General features: G+C 38.3%; 1 long non-coding RNA gene across 1 annotated transcript; it reads right to left on the bottom strand.

Moving 5' to 3' along the window:
* Window positions 1-424: 424 nt before the first annotated feature.
* LOC110451317 lies at window positions 425-7,056 on the bottom strand. Its single transcript, XR_002463057.1, has 3 exons — window positions 6,567-7,056; window positions 965-1,094; window positions 425-620 (listed from the first exon to the last, which is right to left on the bottom strand). It is a non-coding gene; the product is annotated as an uncharacterized LOC110451317 (long non-coding RNA).
* Between the last annotated feature and the right edge of the window lie 6,839 nt (window positions 7,057-13,895).

Here is a 13,895-nt window from a genome sequence, read left to right as displayed (position 1 = left end):
TCAAAATAAAGTGGCAACTTTATATTTTGGAACGGACCACAGCTTGCAGGTAGTCGAATATTGTAGATATTTAGAACTTTTTACTTACTGAATGGCTACTATGCTCAGTGTTGAGGCTGGTCGTCACGTTTGTAAACAATATATTTAACTCAGTTTATGTTGTATACACAGTAAACAACTCAGGTTTTGACCTTCTTTGTGCGATTCTTTTAAGGTTCAAATTTGTTGCAAGTAAAAATCTGAATCTGGGGAAGACATAAATGTAATGTTCTTCTGAACGTTGTTTCTGAGAGCCATCCACTCCCCGTTTAATTTTTTTGATGAAAAAAAATGAATTAAATATCACAAGAAATGATAAATTCATCACTCAGGATTTCAAACAAATAATAAATTTAACACTCAGGATTTCAAAATACATGTTTATTTGAAATAATTAGTTACAGCACATATACTCGCCTCATTCCAGTCCCGACCGTTTATAACACAACGAAAAGAAAACGATACGCCACACCACATTAATAGATGTACATAAAGTATTATGTAATATAAACCGAGAAAAAGATATGACATTGTCCTTAGTGTTTCTTGAACACAGGTACTAGCACCATCTGTCAATACACCTATGATAAAAATAAATTTCTATTAATACTATAAATAAGTTTATATGATGGATGTATAAACAGACGAGGCTGGTACATGTACAATATTTTATTTACAAATATGCAGTACATATTATAATATTATACATAATGTTATGTTAGTGATCTGGTAACAAGAGTAGACTCTTATATTAAGCCATCTCCCAACAATGAGAAGATTGCAGTATAACACAAACAGGTTGAATAACATCAATACTCATATAAATTCAACTTATATGGCTAATTAAACAAACAAGGCCGACAATTAGAAATAATAGACAATAGGATCAGTAGTACAAAATAATGTAAATAATTGTATTACTTACTGACACTCTTGGAAGAAATTCTGACGCACAGACACATACATATATGCGTCACTGCCAGATAGGTTTATTGGAGAAATGTCATCTCTAGAACTTGGAGCAGAAAAATGGTAATCTCGCTTCATATCCATACCTAATAAAATAAGAACAAGAGGCCCAGGGGCCTTAATAGCTCACCTGGTATCTTCAATTTATAAATACTCCATTCCCTTTGCCCAAAGATTCTCTAGAACAAGTTTGGTTAGGTTAAAATCCCTTCAACGGTACAGAAGGAGAAGGATCTTTAATGTTTTCCTCTATTTCCCCTAATGGGCCCCACTCATCTGCCCCAACGAAGGGGATCCACACACCTTAGTTTAAACAAAGTTGATTATTTTTCTCCCTAAGCATGCTTCTGACTGCAGTTGGTTTAAATCCCTTCACTTGTATAGCAGGAGAAAAAAAAATCCTCTATTTCCCCTATTGGGCCCTACCCCTTCGTTTATACAAAGTCTCCTTTGTCCAAAGATGCTATAGGACAAATTGGGTCAACATCCTTCTATTGGTTGAGAAGAAGAAGATTTTGAAAGATTTACCTATTTCCCTCTATTTGGCCTCGCTCCTCTGCCCCCAGGGGGACCATACCCTCCGTTTATACAAAACTGAGAACCCTTTGGCCAATGATGTTTCAGACCAAATTTGGTCAAAATACTCTGAGCCGTTCAGGACAAGTAGCGTTCTAAAGGAAACAGTTGACGGACGACGGACGCTGTGGCATGGGATAAGCTCACTTGGTCTTTCGGGCCAGGTGAGCTAAAAACAAGTTTCGAAAACTTAATTCATATTCTGAGTGACACAAGTTTGTTAATTAACAGTAAGTTGATCATTTTATTGTCTTTTTATATGATTAGCTAAGAAAGATATGATATGGATTGGGATGCATCCAATTCTTAGATTCAATATAGTTTTAATTTTGGGAGATATTTGCATGATGATACACACATTAATGGTTTCGTCCATTAAACACTTGAAATGTATGGTATGTATTTTTTACAATGCATATGGTTACGTATATATTATCACAGTATACACATGTTCTTATATACCTTGATATAAACTACCACTTTCTCCAGATGCTTCTACTTTATAGGACTTTTTTGTTTTCCAAGTCTACCATTGTATCCGAGGAACTGCATCATATTTCAGAAAATGTCCCCTCACATTCTTCAGATGGTGCACGCTAATATTGGTGATGTACTGACACAATCGACTTGCAAACACGTGTCTAATTGTGTTTTGAAACTGGTAGTCACAGTGTAGAGTCTGCATCATTTCCCCCAACACGCATGAAGCTGGCATGATTACTGTTTGCAGTAAAGTAGTGACTGAACTAATTGTCTTGCTCTGCAGCTATCACACTATCACATCAAACTTCATAACAATTAGGTAAAAAAGTTGAGTTAGAGTTTTAAACGCATCAATCTCTCTGTCCTCTTCCGGGGAACAACATTCCGCTTCGATATTTAAGTCGATTTGATAAATTAATGACATTCAAAGTGTATGATATTGTTTAAATTATTAAGACACAGTTTTCTAGCTTTAGTGCACATAGTGTATGTATATGTTTTTGAAGTATTATAAGTTATATATACATTCTTGAATAAAAAGTGAGATTTCCGTTTTCGCGCGAAGCTGCCAGAAATTCCGCTTTCTTTCCTTTACATTGGCTAAAAGTTAAGAGCAGTTCTCTAAACGACAAGCATATGCCTTTCTGAGCCTGCAGGGGTATTTGACATACTTGTTTTTCTAATATACTGAGTAAATATAAAATTTCATGAGTTTGTGCTTGAGACCAAAATTTATCTGCTTCCACTTTACAGCTCTTGGTATCTGTCTTTTCATTTCTCTTTTGCCTAAACTTGTCTTTGATCAGATAGAAGTAGAAAGAAAGATCCAAAGTGTTGCAATTGGTGCAGCAGATTTTTGTGGTCGCTTTGGTGTCCCTAACTAGACGGCACAAAAGTAAATCCGCATCGCCTTGTCTAGCACACTGATCAACACCCAAATACCCCAGTTCTGTCATAGCACAGTGTACCGTGTATCGATGTAAGTAGCCAAATGAGCAAAATCATTTAACAAACTTAAAATGTTCATTGTGTGAAGTCTTACACTCTGGGCGAGACTGTCGGTGTACTTTCGGTATCATAGGTCTACTCCAGTACAGCGACTGTCAAAAGCTAAGGTTATTTAAGGACGTGCCTCCATGTGTGTTGTGTATGTGTGCTTGTGTATGTGTATTTGAAAGCAACCAAAATCAATCTGCTTCACCAATTGCAATAGTTGGGATATTTATATTTCTTTTTACTTCTAACTACCTTTTATTTCCTTACGACTTGCTGGACAATACCTTACCTTTGGCTTTAATGTTGAACATTCGCCCAGGTTAGGAAGGTAATAGATTTATGTGCATAGAAATTATATTGAAAGGTTTTTGAGATATGGTTTGCCAACTATAATTTGCGTTTTTGGCCAATTGTTTTCTATGGTAGCAGAAAAATACCTCAAATGAAAGCATATTAAAAGTAAAAGGCAGTATTTAACAATTTTACATGTAAATAATATAGAAAGTTTTATGAAGGTATCTCGATCTGTTTTTGAGATATGCTCCGGAAACAACGAATTTCGCATGTCTGGAAATGTGTTTCTCCGATAACAAGAAATATATCAAAAATGAAATTACTCTAATACCAAAAGCCATTTCTTGACAACTAGATTCATGTTATAAGAAAGTTTTGAAAAATAATCTCTTTGCAACATAGAAAGATTCATAAAGGTATCACTAGGCTAGTTTAATGGTGTGCATACAAAGTTTTATGAAGTTGTTTGAACGGTTTTTTAGTAATTGCCCTGAAACACTTCCGGTTGGACGGACAGACGGACGTTTGTATGACCACCGTCAACTTCAATGAATTTACTTTGGTTTTATTTTGTTCAACGTTCTATTTACAGCTAAGTTCATTTAAGAACATGCTTCCATGTGAGTCGTGTATCTGTATGTATGCTGGAGACAGGGTATTTTGGTGTATTTGCCTCCTCGTGATAGCGCGGATCTGATGCTGACGTTATAGTGCTATAAATATATCTTACTGAAATACCTTACTAAAGGCATTCCACTCGGTAACATTATGGCTGGGGATAATGAAATAGCAGAAATAAAAGTCGAGACTACATAATCTAGTTATTCTCAAGCTGAATGATTATAAACATTTGGGTTATTTGATATTTGATTGAAAAAAAACCTGTGTATCAAATCTACTAGTCTAATGAAGGATATCCGAGTAAGCGGAGGATGGGGAAAAGAATCTAGCCATGAACCAAATGAATGAAGGCAGGAGAGCGATGACAAGAAAAAGTTAACGGGCGGACGGACGGACAGGCAACGCAGCACATACAATAATACGACCCGTCGTCCAAGACAAGCGTACACAAACTAAATAGGCATCAACCAGGTCGTCAAATGTATGGAATATCTGATTTTGATATGATAAATTTGTAGTCTTCTTTTATCCCTGATCGGTCGTTCCGTCTACAAAGAGTTCAAACTATGCCCAGGTATACATAATTGCATTCTCTGATCGGTCGTCAGAGTGAATTCGATCCATGTGCATGCTCGACAGTAACATTTCTTGTTGTACCTCTCCAGCGCTGTATATGTTGTATTTCAAAGACAATTCCCAATTGTGTTCGGAATTAATCTTAACTGAATTGGCATACCAACTAACTACATACCGCAAAGGTATACAAACAAAAGAAATATAACATTTTTCACGCAATTTATTAGAATACTCATAGCAAAAGCGACAATCAGAAATAAACAAACAGAAATTTTCCTCGCAATGGACATTCGAACCCTTGCATCACTGAGCTTTCCACTGCGATACAAGGCAAAGTATCTGTTATGTTAATGAGGTATTGTTAAGCAAAGCGATAGGAAACATAACGTTTGTTACAAATAGAAATGTTAAACCTAAATGTTGCAATGGGTGCAGCATAAATTAGTTTGCCTTCGCTTTGCCTCCGAAGTATTGGTATAAACTCAAAACAGTAGTTACTTCTCTCAATATGTAGTGGGTAGCAGCGATATATTACTTTCTCAAATCTTGACCGAAGGAACATTTCAAAGATGAGATGTGTCCCTTTACCTGAACTGTTTTAACTTCATGGACATGTCAAAAATCGATCAATTACGAATAGTTAGTTTGAGGTTTAACGTCCACGCAATATGATAACGGTGCATGTAGGGTCCAGTACGGTTAATACGGACGACAGATAAATGCAATCTTAACTGAACTCATAATTCATTTTAACTCTCCTAACTAGCCTGCTAGACTGACTTGTATGCATGCTACCGCAACGTATGTTTACACATCGCGCTTTCTGTCAAGTCCCGGATGTTAGCGCCGAGATTCTATTTAGTTTTCAAAATGCCAAAGAAATATACCCCGAAATCTAGATAGGCAAAACATCATTTTGAAGATATGGAGAAGGCGATAGCGGCAGTGAGAGGAGGAATTTCAGTGAGGCAGGCGTCCCCTTAACTTCAGTATTCCTAATTCGACAATGGGGGATTAAATATCAGGTGAAACCCATGCAAAGGTTGGTCGGAAACCTGTACTACCATTTGATTTAGCGACCAAAATAGTAAATCTTACCAGGATAAGTGCAGGGGAAAGGATTTGGGATGTCCCGATCAAAATTATTCAATAGAAAATGCCAACTTAGTCGTTCTGCAAAAATATCAGGCTTCAAGAATATAACTATTTTTTACATGTATGGAATTACACGAAAAAACCCATAACACGCTGGCATTGAGGAAACCGGAAAAACTGGGTACTGCAAGAGCATACATGATGAATAACGTAGTTGTTGAAAAGTTCTTTAAGGACTTTAATTGCATTATAAAACTCTTAATTTGAAAAACAAACATGCTGCCATTTTGAATGCAGACGAGATGGGGAAGCACTGTGAAGGTTGTTGCTGGTAACCGGACGACGAGTGTCATTGGCAGGACCAGCAACAAAAGGTCGAACACTACAACTATAGCGTGCTACAACACACATTCCGCCCGGTCACATAATACTGACAACGGGTATAACAAGAAGGAGGCGCCAGTTGGAACCTGTTGGTCTTTTCAGGATGAACAATAACATATATGAACAAAGGTTCCGAGAGGTATTCCTGGTTAACTGTTGGGGTAGACCCAAAATATTGATGTTGGACGACCGTGATTCACATGAAACGCAAGTTTCATTGATGTTGGCAAAAGAGGAAAATAAACACATTTGGCTCTACCCCCGCACACCACTCATTATCTGAAGACACTAGACAGACCAGTCTGTGGTCCGCGCAATCTCAAGGAGGCAAATACACAATCATCTCTCTGCAGCACACATACACACATACATTACACACATGATTAACTAGTTACCTGTCTCTTTTTAACGTATTTTGGAGGCGGTATATCAGTGTATTATAATCTGCGACCAGGCTGATCTGATGCTGAATTTAGAGCGATATCTCGCTGAAATACCGTGCCAAAGATATAAAAGTAAAAGTTAATACTCACCTGGGCAAAACCGGCAGTTACTGAATGTTGAGGGTGGCTGTGGACTATCACAAGATAGGTCCGGACAAGATGTATTCCGACAAATTTGAACCCTTTGACTTTGGAAACATAATCGGTCACCATTTTCTATACCTGGCAGATTCTCATTCGCGAAATAAAGAGTGCACTTCCTAAATTGGCCACTTGCCCCTAAAAATAAAAATGTAAAAAGTCAAAACAAAGGTAATTTTGGTGTTAAGTTGGTTCACAACAGCTCATTAGAAAATATACAAAACGTGTTACCGCAAAAAACGAGAAGGATCCGAAGTGTTGAAATGGTGCAACAGAGGAGAGAAACCTCCTGTCTGCAGCCCTCTCCATCATTACGCACCTATGACAGTATTGAATCGACAATAAACTTATCTACTGCGAAAGCTGTATAAGAAATGACGACGACGCAAGCGAAAACTAAGCCGACTATCCGTAACATGGTTGTCCTCACACTGTGTAAATAACGTTGATGTTGGAATGCCTCTACCACTTCTGTAGCCTTCACTTAAATAGTTCTCCGTAACATTTTAACTAATTGCTAAAATAATCTGACATTACAACAATAGGAAACAGCTACCACATCAAGAGAAGGACATTTATTAACTAATATCAAAGTCGTATAATTATTATTTTGTCTTTTTAACGATTGCACTTTCTAAGGTTGTTTGTCTAGCGGAGCGATTTCAGATAATATACATCAATGTATGACTGGAATTAACTGGTTGTATTGATATATTCTTAATGGTCTATCAACTCTAATGTGATACCGACCACACAATAGAAAACGAGTAAATCGTTGTAGATTGTAGTTTCACTTTGAGCTATTTTATATAATTTTCCAATGAACTAATACTTTACGTGTAATGTTGAACTTGAATCGTCACATGCTACACACAGATTGGCGTCATATCCACAAAGTTCTCTTCTACTCTTAGATAATTGATTCACTTCAAGCTATTTTATAAAAATTTCCAATTAATAAATACTTTTCAGTTGAATGATCACATGTTAAACACTGGCTGGCGTCATATCTTCTAACAGTACGGCGCGTTCAGGTGATTACGTAATATTTATATGAATACCATCACATGGCAAATCTTTCCTCCATCTGGGTTTGAATTTCTCTCTCGACTTTCGTGAATATAATGCAGATTAATCACTTGCATCTGGATTCCCGAGACAGTTTGTGGTGATTCTACAGATTGCCTCCTTAGCAGTTCCGAAGTCTTCACATAGACTCTCACAGATATTATTAATATTACTACATACTAAACGGCCTATCATGGTAATGTTGAAAAATCTCTTGGAACATACCAACAGCTTTCAGATGGTTTAAAATTGTAGACATTTCCTGTTTCGGATAGAGATTTAAGACATGCAATATTACTATAGACTCGTTTTCGTGTTTGATAAAGTAAGAACAATTTAATAACGAACGTTTTACTTAATTGCTCTTGACATGCTCACTGTTGGGCTGGTCGTCACTTTTGTAGGCAATGTTTAACCCAGTTTTTGTTGTACATAAATTACCCAATTCAAGTGATTTATCTTCTTTATGCGACCCATGAAAGATTGAAATTTGTGGAAAACATCTGTCCTGAGTGGCATAAAAAGAATGTGGGGAAGAATGTAATGATCTTTAACATGTTGTTGTGCTGGCAAGAAAACGAGACGGCAGCCTCAGGATGTGTATTGATTACCGCCAGTTAAACGCTAAATCGATTCGTGACAGTTACGCGCTTCCTAGAATTGAGGAGATTATCGACTCCCTCCATGGCTCTAAGTATTTCACCGTTTTAGACATGAAAAGGGGATACCATCAGGTTGAGATTCTGGATGAGCACAAGTCAAGGACGGCCTTCACGGTTGGACCCCTAGGTTTGTGGGAATATAATCGAATGCCTTTTGGTTTGATCAACGCACCAGCAACCTATCAGCGCCTAATGGAGGAATGCCTTGGAGAGTATATTGGATCCATCTGTTATATTTACATTGATGACTTGATAATTTTCTCGGAGAACTATGAGGAACACCTTGAACGACTAGGGAAAGTGCTTCTGAGACTTCGGGAACATGGACTGAAGCTGTCACCAAGGAAGTGTTCCCTATTCCAGTCGAAAGCCAAGTATTTAGGGTTCATTGTGTCAGGTGATGGAGTTGCAGTGGATCCAGAGAAGACGGAGAAAGTCATGGAAAACACCGAGTAACCCGGATGAGTTAAGAAGTTTTATCGGATTCATAGGGTATTACAGGAAATTTGTGAAGAATTTTTCTGCCATTGCAAAGCCGCTTCGCGATCTCCTACCGGGTACACGGTCGTCTAAGAAGAAAGGAAAAAAGAAGTCGGAGAGTGAGGGTACTGATGTTCCTTGGCATTGGGGTAAAGACCAAGAGGAAGCATTTAACACTTTGAAGAAGTTGACAACTCCGCCCATTCTTGGATATCCAGACCCGAGCTTGCCTTATAAGGTTCATACTGATGCCAGTGGGAAAGCTTTGGGAGCTGTTTTATACCAGGAGCAAGACAACAGGAAAGTCGTTATCAGCTATGCCAGCAGAGGACTTAGTCGTGCAGAAAGAAACTATCCAGCGCACAAGCTGGAGTTTCTAGCATTAAAGTGGGCAATTACGGATAAATTTCACGATTATTTGTAAGGTTCAAAGTTCATAGTGTTGACCGACAATAATCCTCTCACATACGTGTTGTCTACTGCGAAGCTGGATGCGACTGGACATAGGTGGCTTGCGGTGTTGGCGTTGTATAATTTCACGATTAAGTACCGTCCAGGACGTAATAATGCTGACGCAGATGCGCTTTCTAGGATGGAGACCGATGATGATGAGCCAGAAGAGGAACTTATACCAGAGTCCATTAAGGCTATCTGTTCCAGAATACAGACTCGCTGTAGAGCAGAGGTCGTTACATCAGATCCTTTGGGTGATCTTGATGACTTAGATACCGACAGTATGGAAAATATGAGCCAACGACAATGGAGGAGTGTCCAGACACAAGACCAGTCTCTCAGACCATACATCATCTCCCTCCGGGAGTGTAAGAAGCCACACAGACGGAATTTGTCTCTGGACCAGGCTAAGTTGTTGAGGTACTTCGACAACTTAGTTTTGGACCAGGGTGTGCTATACCGCACTACGAAGAATAATGGTGAGACTATTCGACAGCGCGTGCTTCCGTCGGTGCTTGTTAACAAAGTGTTACACTATTTCCATGATTCTGTGGGACATCCAGGCAGAGACAGGACATTGTCTTTGGTTCAGGATAGGTTTTTTTGGCCTTGGATGACAAAGGATGTGGATTCGTGGATACAGAAGTGTCATCGATGCATTCGTCGGAAGACGTCATGTTCTACTCCGCGAACACCATTAGTGACCATTGTGTCTACCCAGCCACTGGAGATCATTTGTGTTGATTTTTTATCTTTGGAAACTTCAAAAGGTGGATTCCAATATGTGCTTGTGTTGACGGACCATTTCACAAGATACGCGCAGGCTTATCCAACGCGCAACATGACAGCAAAAACAACAGCGGAAGTGTTATTCAATAATTTCTTCGTGCACTACGGTTTTCCCTTGCGCTTACATTCAGACCAGGGTGCCAACTTTGTTGGCAATATCATTCAACATTTGTGTCAGATCGCGGGGAAAAAGAAGTCCAGGACAACGCCGTACCATCCGATGTGCAACGGTATGTGTGAACGGTTTAATCGCACATTACTCGATATGTTGGGAACACTAGAACCAAACGAGAAGGCGGATTGGATGCAACACATAGGACCTCTAGTTCACGCGTATAATTGTACTCGACAAGATAGCACAGAACATACGCCATTCCTCCTTATGTTCGGGAGACATCCAAGACTGCCAGCCGATCTAGTGTTTGGGATTGACCGTTCTCATGGAGGCAAGGTCACCAGCTATTCCAAATATGTGGACTGCCTTCGTGAAAGGTTGAAGTCATCGTATAAGTGTGCAGCGGAGGCGTCCATTCGTTCAAAGGATCGACAGAAGAAGAATTACGACAGTCGCGTCAGAGGATCTTCCATTCAGACGGGAGACTGTGTGTTAGTGAAAATTCTTGCTCATGAAGGTCGCCACAAACTAGCCGACAAATGGGAGGAAGACACCTACATTGTGTTAGACCAGCCAAACAATGATGTGCCTGTGTTCACTGTTAAACGGGAAAGTGGTGAAGGGAGGACCCGAACATTACACAGGAATCTACTCTTACCCATCTCCAGTGTGCCACCAGCTGAGAAAGCTGGAGAAGTCAACACACCCAAGAAAACTACAAAAAAAAGACAGGACTAAGAGGTCAACGGAGAAAGTGCCAGAGGATGAATCCTCAAGTGACAGTAGTACAGAATTTGAGGACGATTCATTTCAGGTGTATGTCACTCCATCGGTTAAGGTCCCGCGTGCCCCATCCAGCACCACAGAGAGGTCTATAGCCGAGGGGAGTGAAGTCGTTTCCGAACTCACTGATGACGATCAAGATTATGTTGCGGAGACAGGAGATGATGGTGACATTGGTGACGACCAAGCATCCATTGCGGATGAAAATGATACCATATATCAGGATGATTCTCATGAGCTGCCGGATCATGTAGAGGCAGTGGTGTCTGATCACGACACCGATACAGAGGATCAGCGTGTTGTTGTAAATAGACCAGTTCCTGTGCCTAGGAAATCGGAAAGGAAGAAAGAACCCCCAAAGTGGCAGAGAACCGGAGAGTATGTTATGTGTCAAGTTCCTGCTACTCAAGATCCGGATTGGCTGCTACGGGCACAGTATATAGCGGAACTTGTGCGTACTGGTGCAATTCGGGACATGCCGGAGTGTGCTAGATTAGCAGTGTTATCCGTAATTAGCGGCAAATGACGTGGAAGTCATTTTATTTTCAACAGGGGGGATAATGTGACAGGGGGTATTTAATGTATTTTGTATATGTAAATCATCTGGTATGGACCAGGACATGTCTGATTATGTCAGAAATGCAGATTTTATATTGTCTGAAATGGATCAGATCATTGTGTATTGTGTAATTATTATGTAAGATATTTTAATAGATTTGACATGGGTCATCACATAATTGATAACTTTCAATTATATCCATAACAAATAGAGAACATATATACCTTTAATATATCTTGTATGTTAGGTTATGTAGTAGATAACAAATATAGTGTCACTGCCCGGTTTAGGACTAGCTACTGGACATGAGTAGTGTTAGGGTATACCTTGACAAGTGACTTGTGACATGGACCGATACGATTGGTTGGATTCCATCTGGTAAAGCATGTTTTTAGCTGTGAGCTGTAAGTCAGAGAGTTGGACATTAGATACCCGGGTATGGAGGTAGGAAGAAAGAGAAAGAGACAAGCACTGATTGTAGTATTTTGGTAAGTTAGTTTTAATCCTTCTAGCTAATTCTAATATAAATGTTTAATGAATTTATTGGTTACTATATGAAACAATAAATGAAATTGAGGTTAAATACATTTTTTAAGTAATTTGATACACTTTTGAATTAGATGATATAGTCATTTTTATTCTGTTGAAATCTACAAAGTTGCAAATGGTTTTATTATTTATATTCAGTACTATGGTATGTGAGAGTGCTATTGGAAAATTTAGTGAGAAAGAGCATTTTATTGATTATTAGGTTGGGAATTGAATCCCAGAGGATTGACCAGGAAAACATATAATCCAAAGAACCTATGTGAAAAACCCCTGCATGATACTGTAGGGTAAGTGTACAGAAAGTAATGAGATATGTGTGTAATGTTATATGTGTAAAGTAATATGTATTAATGTAATTAATCATGATCGAGGAAGTTCTATAAATCAGACCTTGAGCCTAGTAATTGAATACTATAAAGGGTATGTGTAATTAGAATAACAGAGCCTATTAACGCAATGTTAATTGATGTAATTATAATAGTATACAGATCTGTGTAATGATATTTAACATGGTGATATATATATTGTAACTTGTGTGGAAGAGAGTTGTTTCCCTTTGAATATACTGTATGTACTGAATGGTTGTTATGGTTTCTTTGTAGGGTTTTTGAAGAATATAATAAACCATAGAATGGGAAGCATTACGTCCATGTTTTATGTTTTGTAAAAATCAGACCTTTTACATACTTATAGTTTAAAGGGGCATCACGCTGAAGTAACTTTTTTGTTGTTGTCTTTTTTCAAATACTACATAAACATATCAAGTGAGACTCCTTATGGAAAATAACGATCGGATTTGGCTGAAATAGATTCATAAAAATGTTTTGTTCAGGGATTTCCCTCTACTACTGCATGCGCATTGCACACCATTTCTTTGTAAACAAAATGACTGGCCGTGTGAAGTAAGCCAAAGAAAAGTGTTGTACCGTGTCAGCTACGAAGCGAAAAGCTGCCAAATGGTCAAAAGATAGCGCAAGGAGTACGTTACGGAATCATTATTACAGGTGGGGAGTATTCAAAGGAGAAAAAACTGCCCTCGCAGTTAGTACGGTGCATGTATTCTTTCGGATAGCCGGTTAAGCTGAAATGGAATCGACAGAAATGCTAGCGCTGTTTATGTTATGAATAAATATCTAAAACTATTAACCTCGCTAGTATCTTTGTCTGAGTTTGAACACAGATGAACTAAGTTTAATATGTCAATGGGCATGTATCGGAGAGAGTTTACATTTTCCGTTTCTATAATTATACAGTGGTTTATGCGAAAGGAAGGGATGAGTGATTTACATAATTTATGATATTACCGGGTTCAGTAAAATGGTATGATTTAATTATATTGCTGAATTAAACGATTTGTTGTTTGTTTTTACATACAAGATTTAAATAAGTACTAATCTCTCGTCGTCAGAAAGCTACATTATCGCAGCTAGATTAAAAATGTCAAAAAGACGGGTCAGGATGAATAACTGAGGAAGGAGAACCTAATTCTAGTAAAAAGGATCGTGTAACATTTTATTAAATCGCAATTTTTCAACAGTTCATGTTTTCATATGTTGTTGACTTAGAATGTATGATCATGTAACAACCTTTTCTCTATAAAGAATTAATTTTCGACTTCAGATAGAATCGGGATACGTATTGAAAACAGGGGAAGAAACATTTGTTTACGTTGTAAAAATGACGCGCGTTGCCGATAACTACGGCTTCTGTTTCGGACAAAAATGAAATGGTTCAAGAAAAGTTGGCTCAACATCAAAACGGGTCCTTTGACAAGAACGCTTTAATCTATGAAAAGTATTGAACAAATATAATTATCAAGT

Source organism: Mizuhopecten yessoensis, unplaced genomic scaffold (genome assembly GCF_002113885.1).
Source record: "Mizuhopecten yessoensis strain PY_sf001 unplaced genomic scaffold, ASM211388v2 scaffold5929, whole genome shotgun sequence".
NCBI classification, from domain to species: domain Eukaryota; kingdom Metazoa; phylum Mollusca; class Bivalvia; order Pectinida; family Pectinidae; genus Mizuhopecten; species Mizuhopecten yessoensis.
This window is presented reverse-complemented; position numbering and strand designations above follow the sequence as displayed.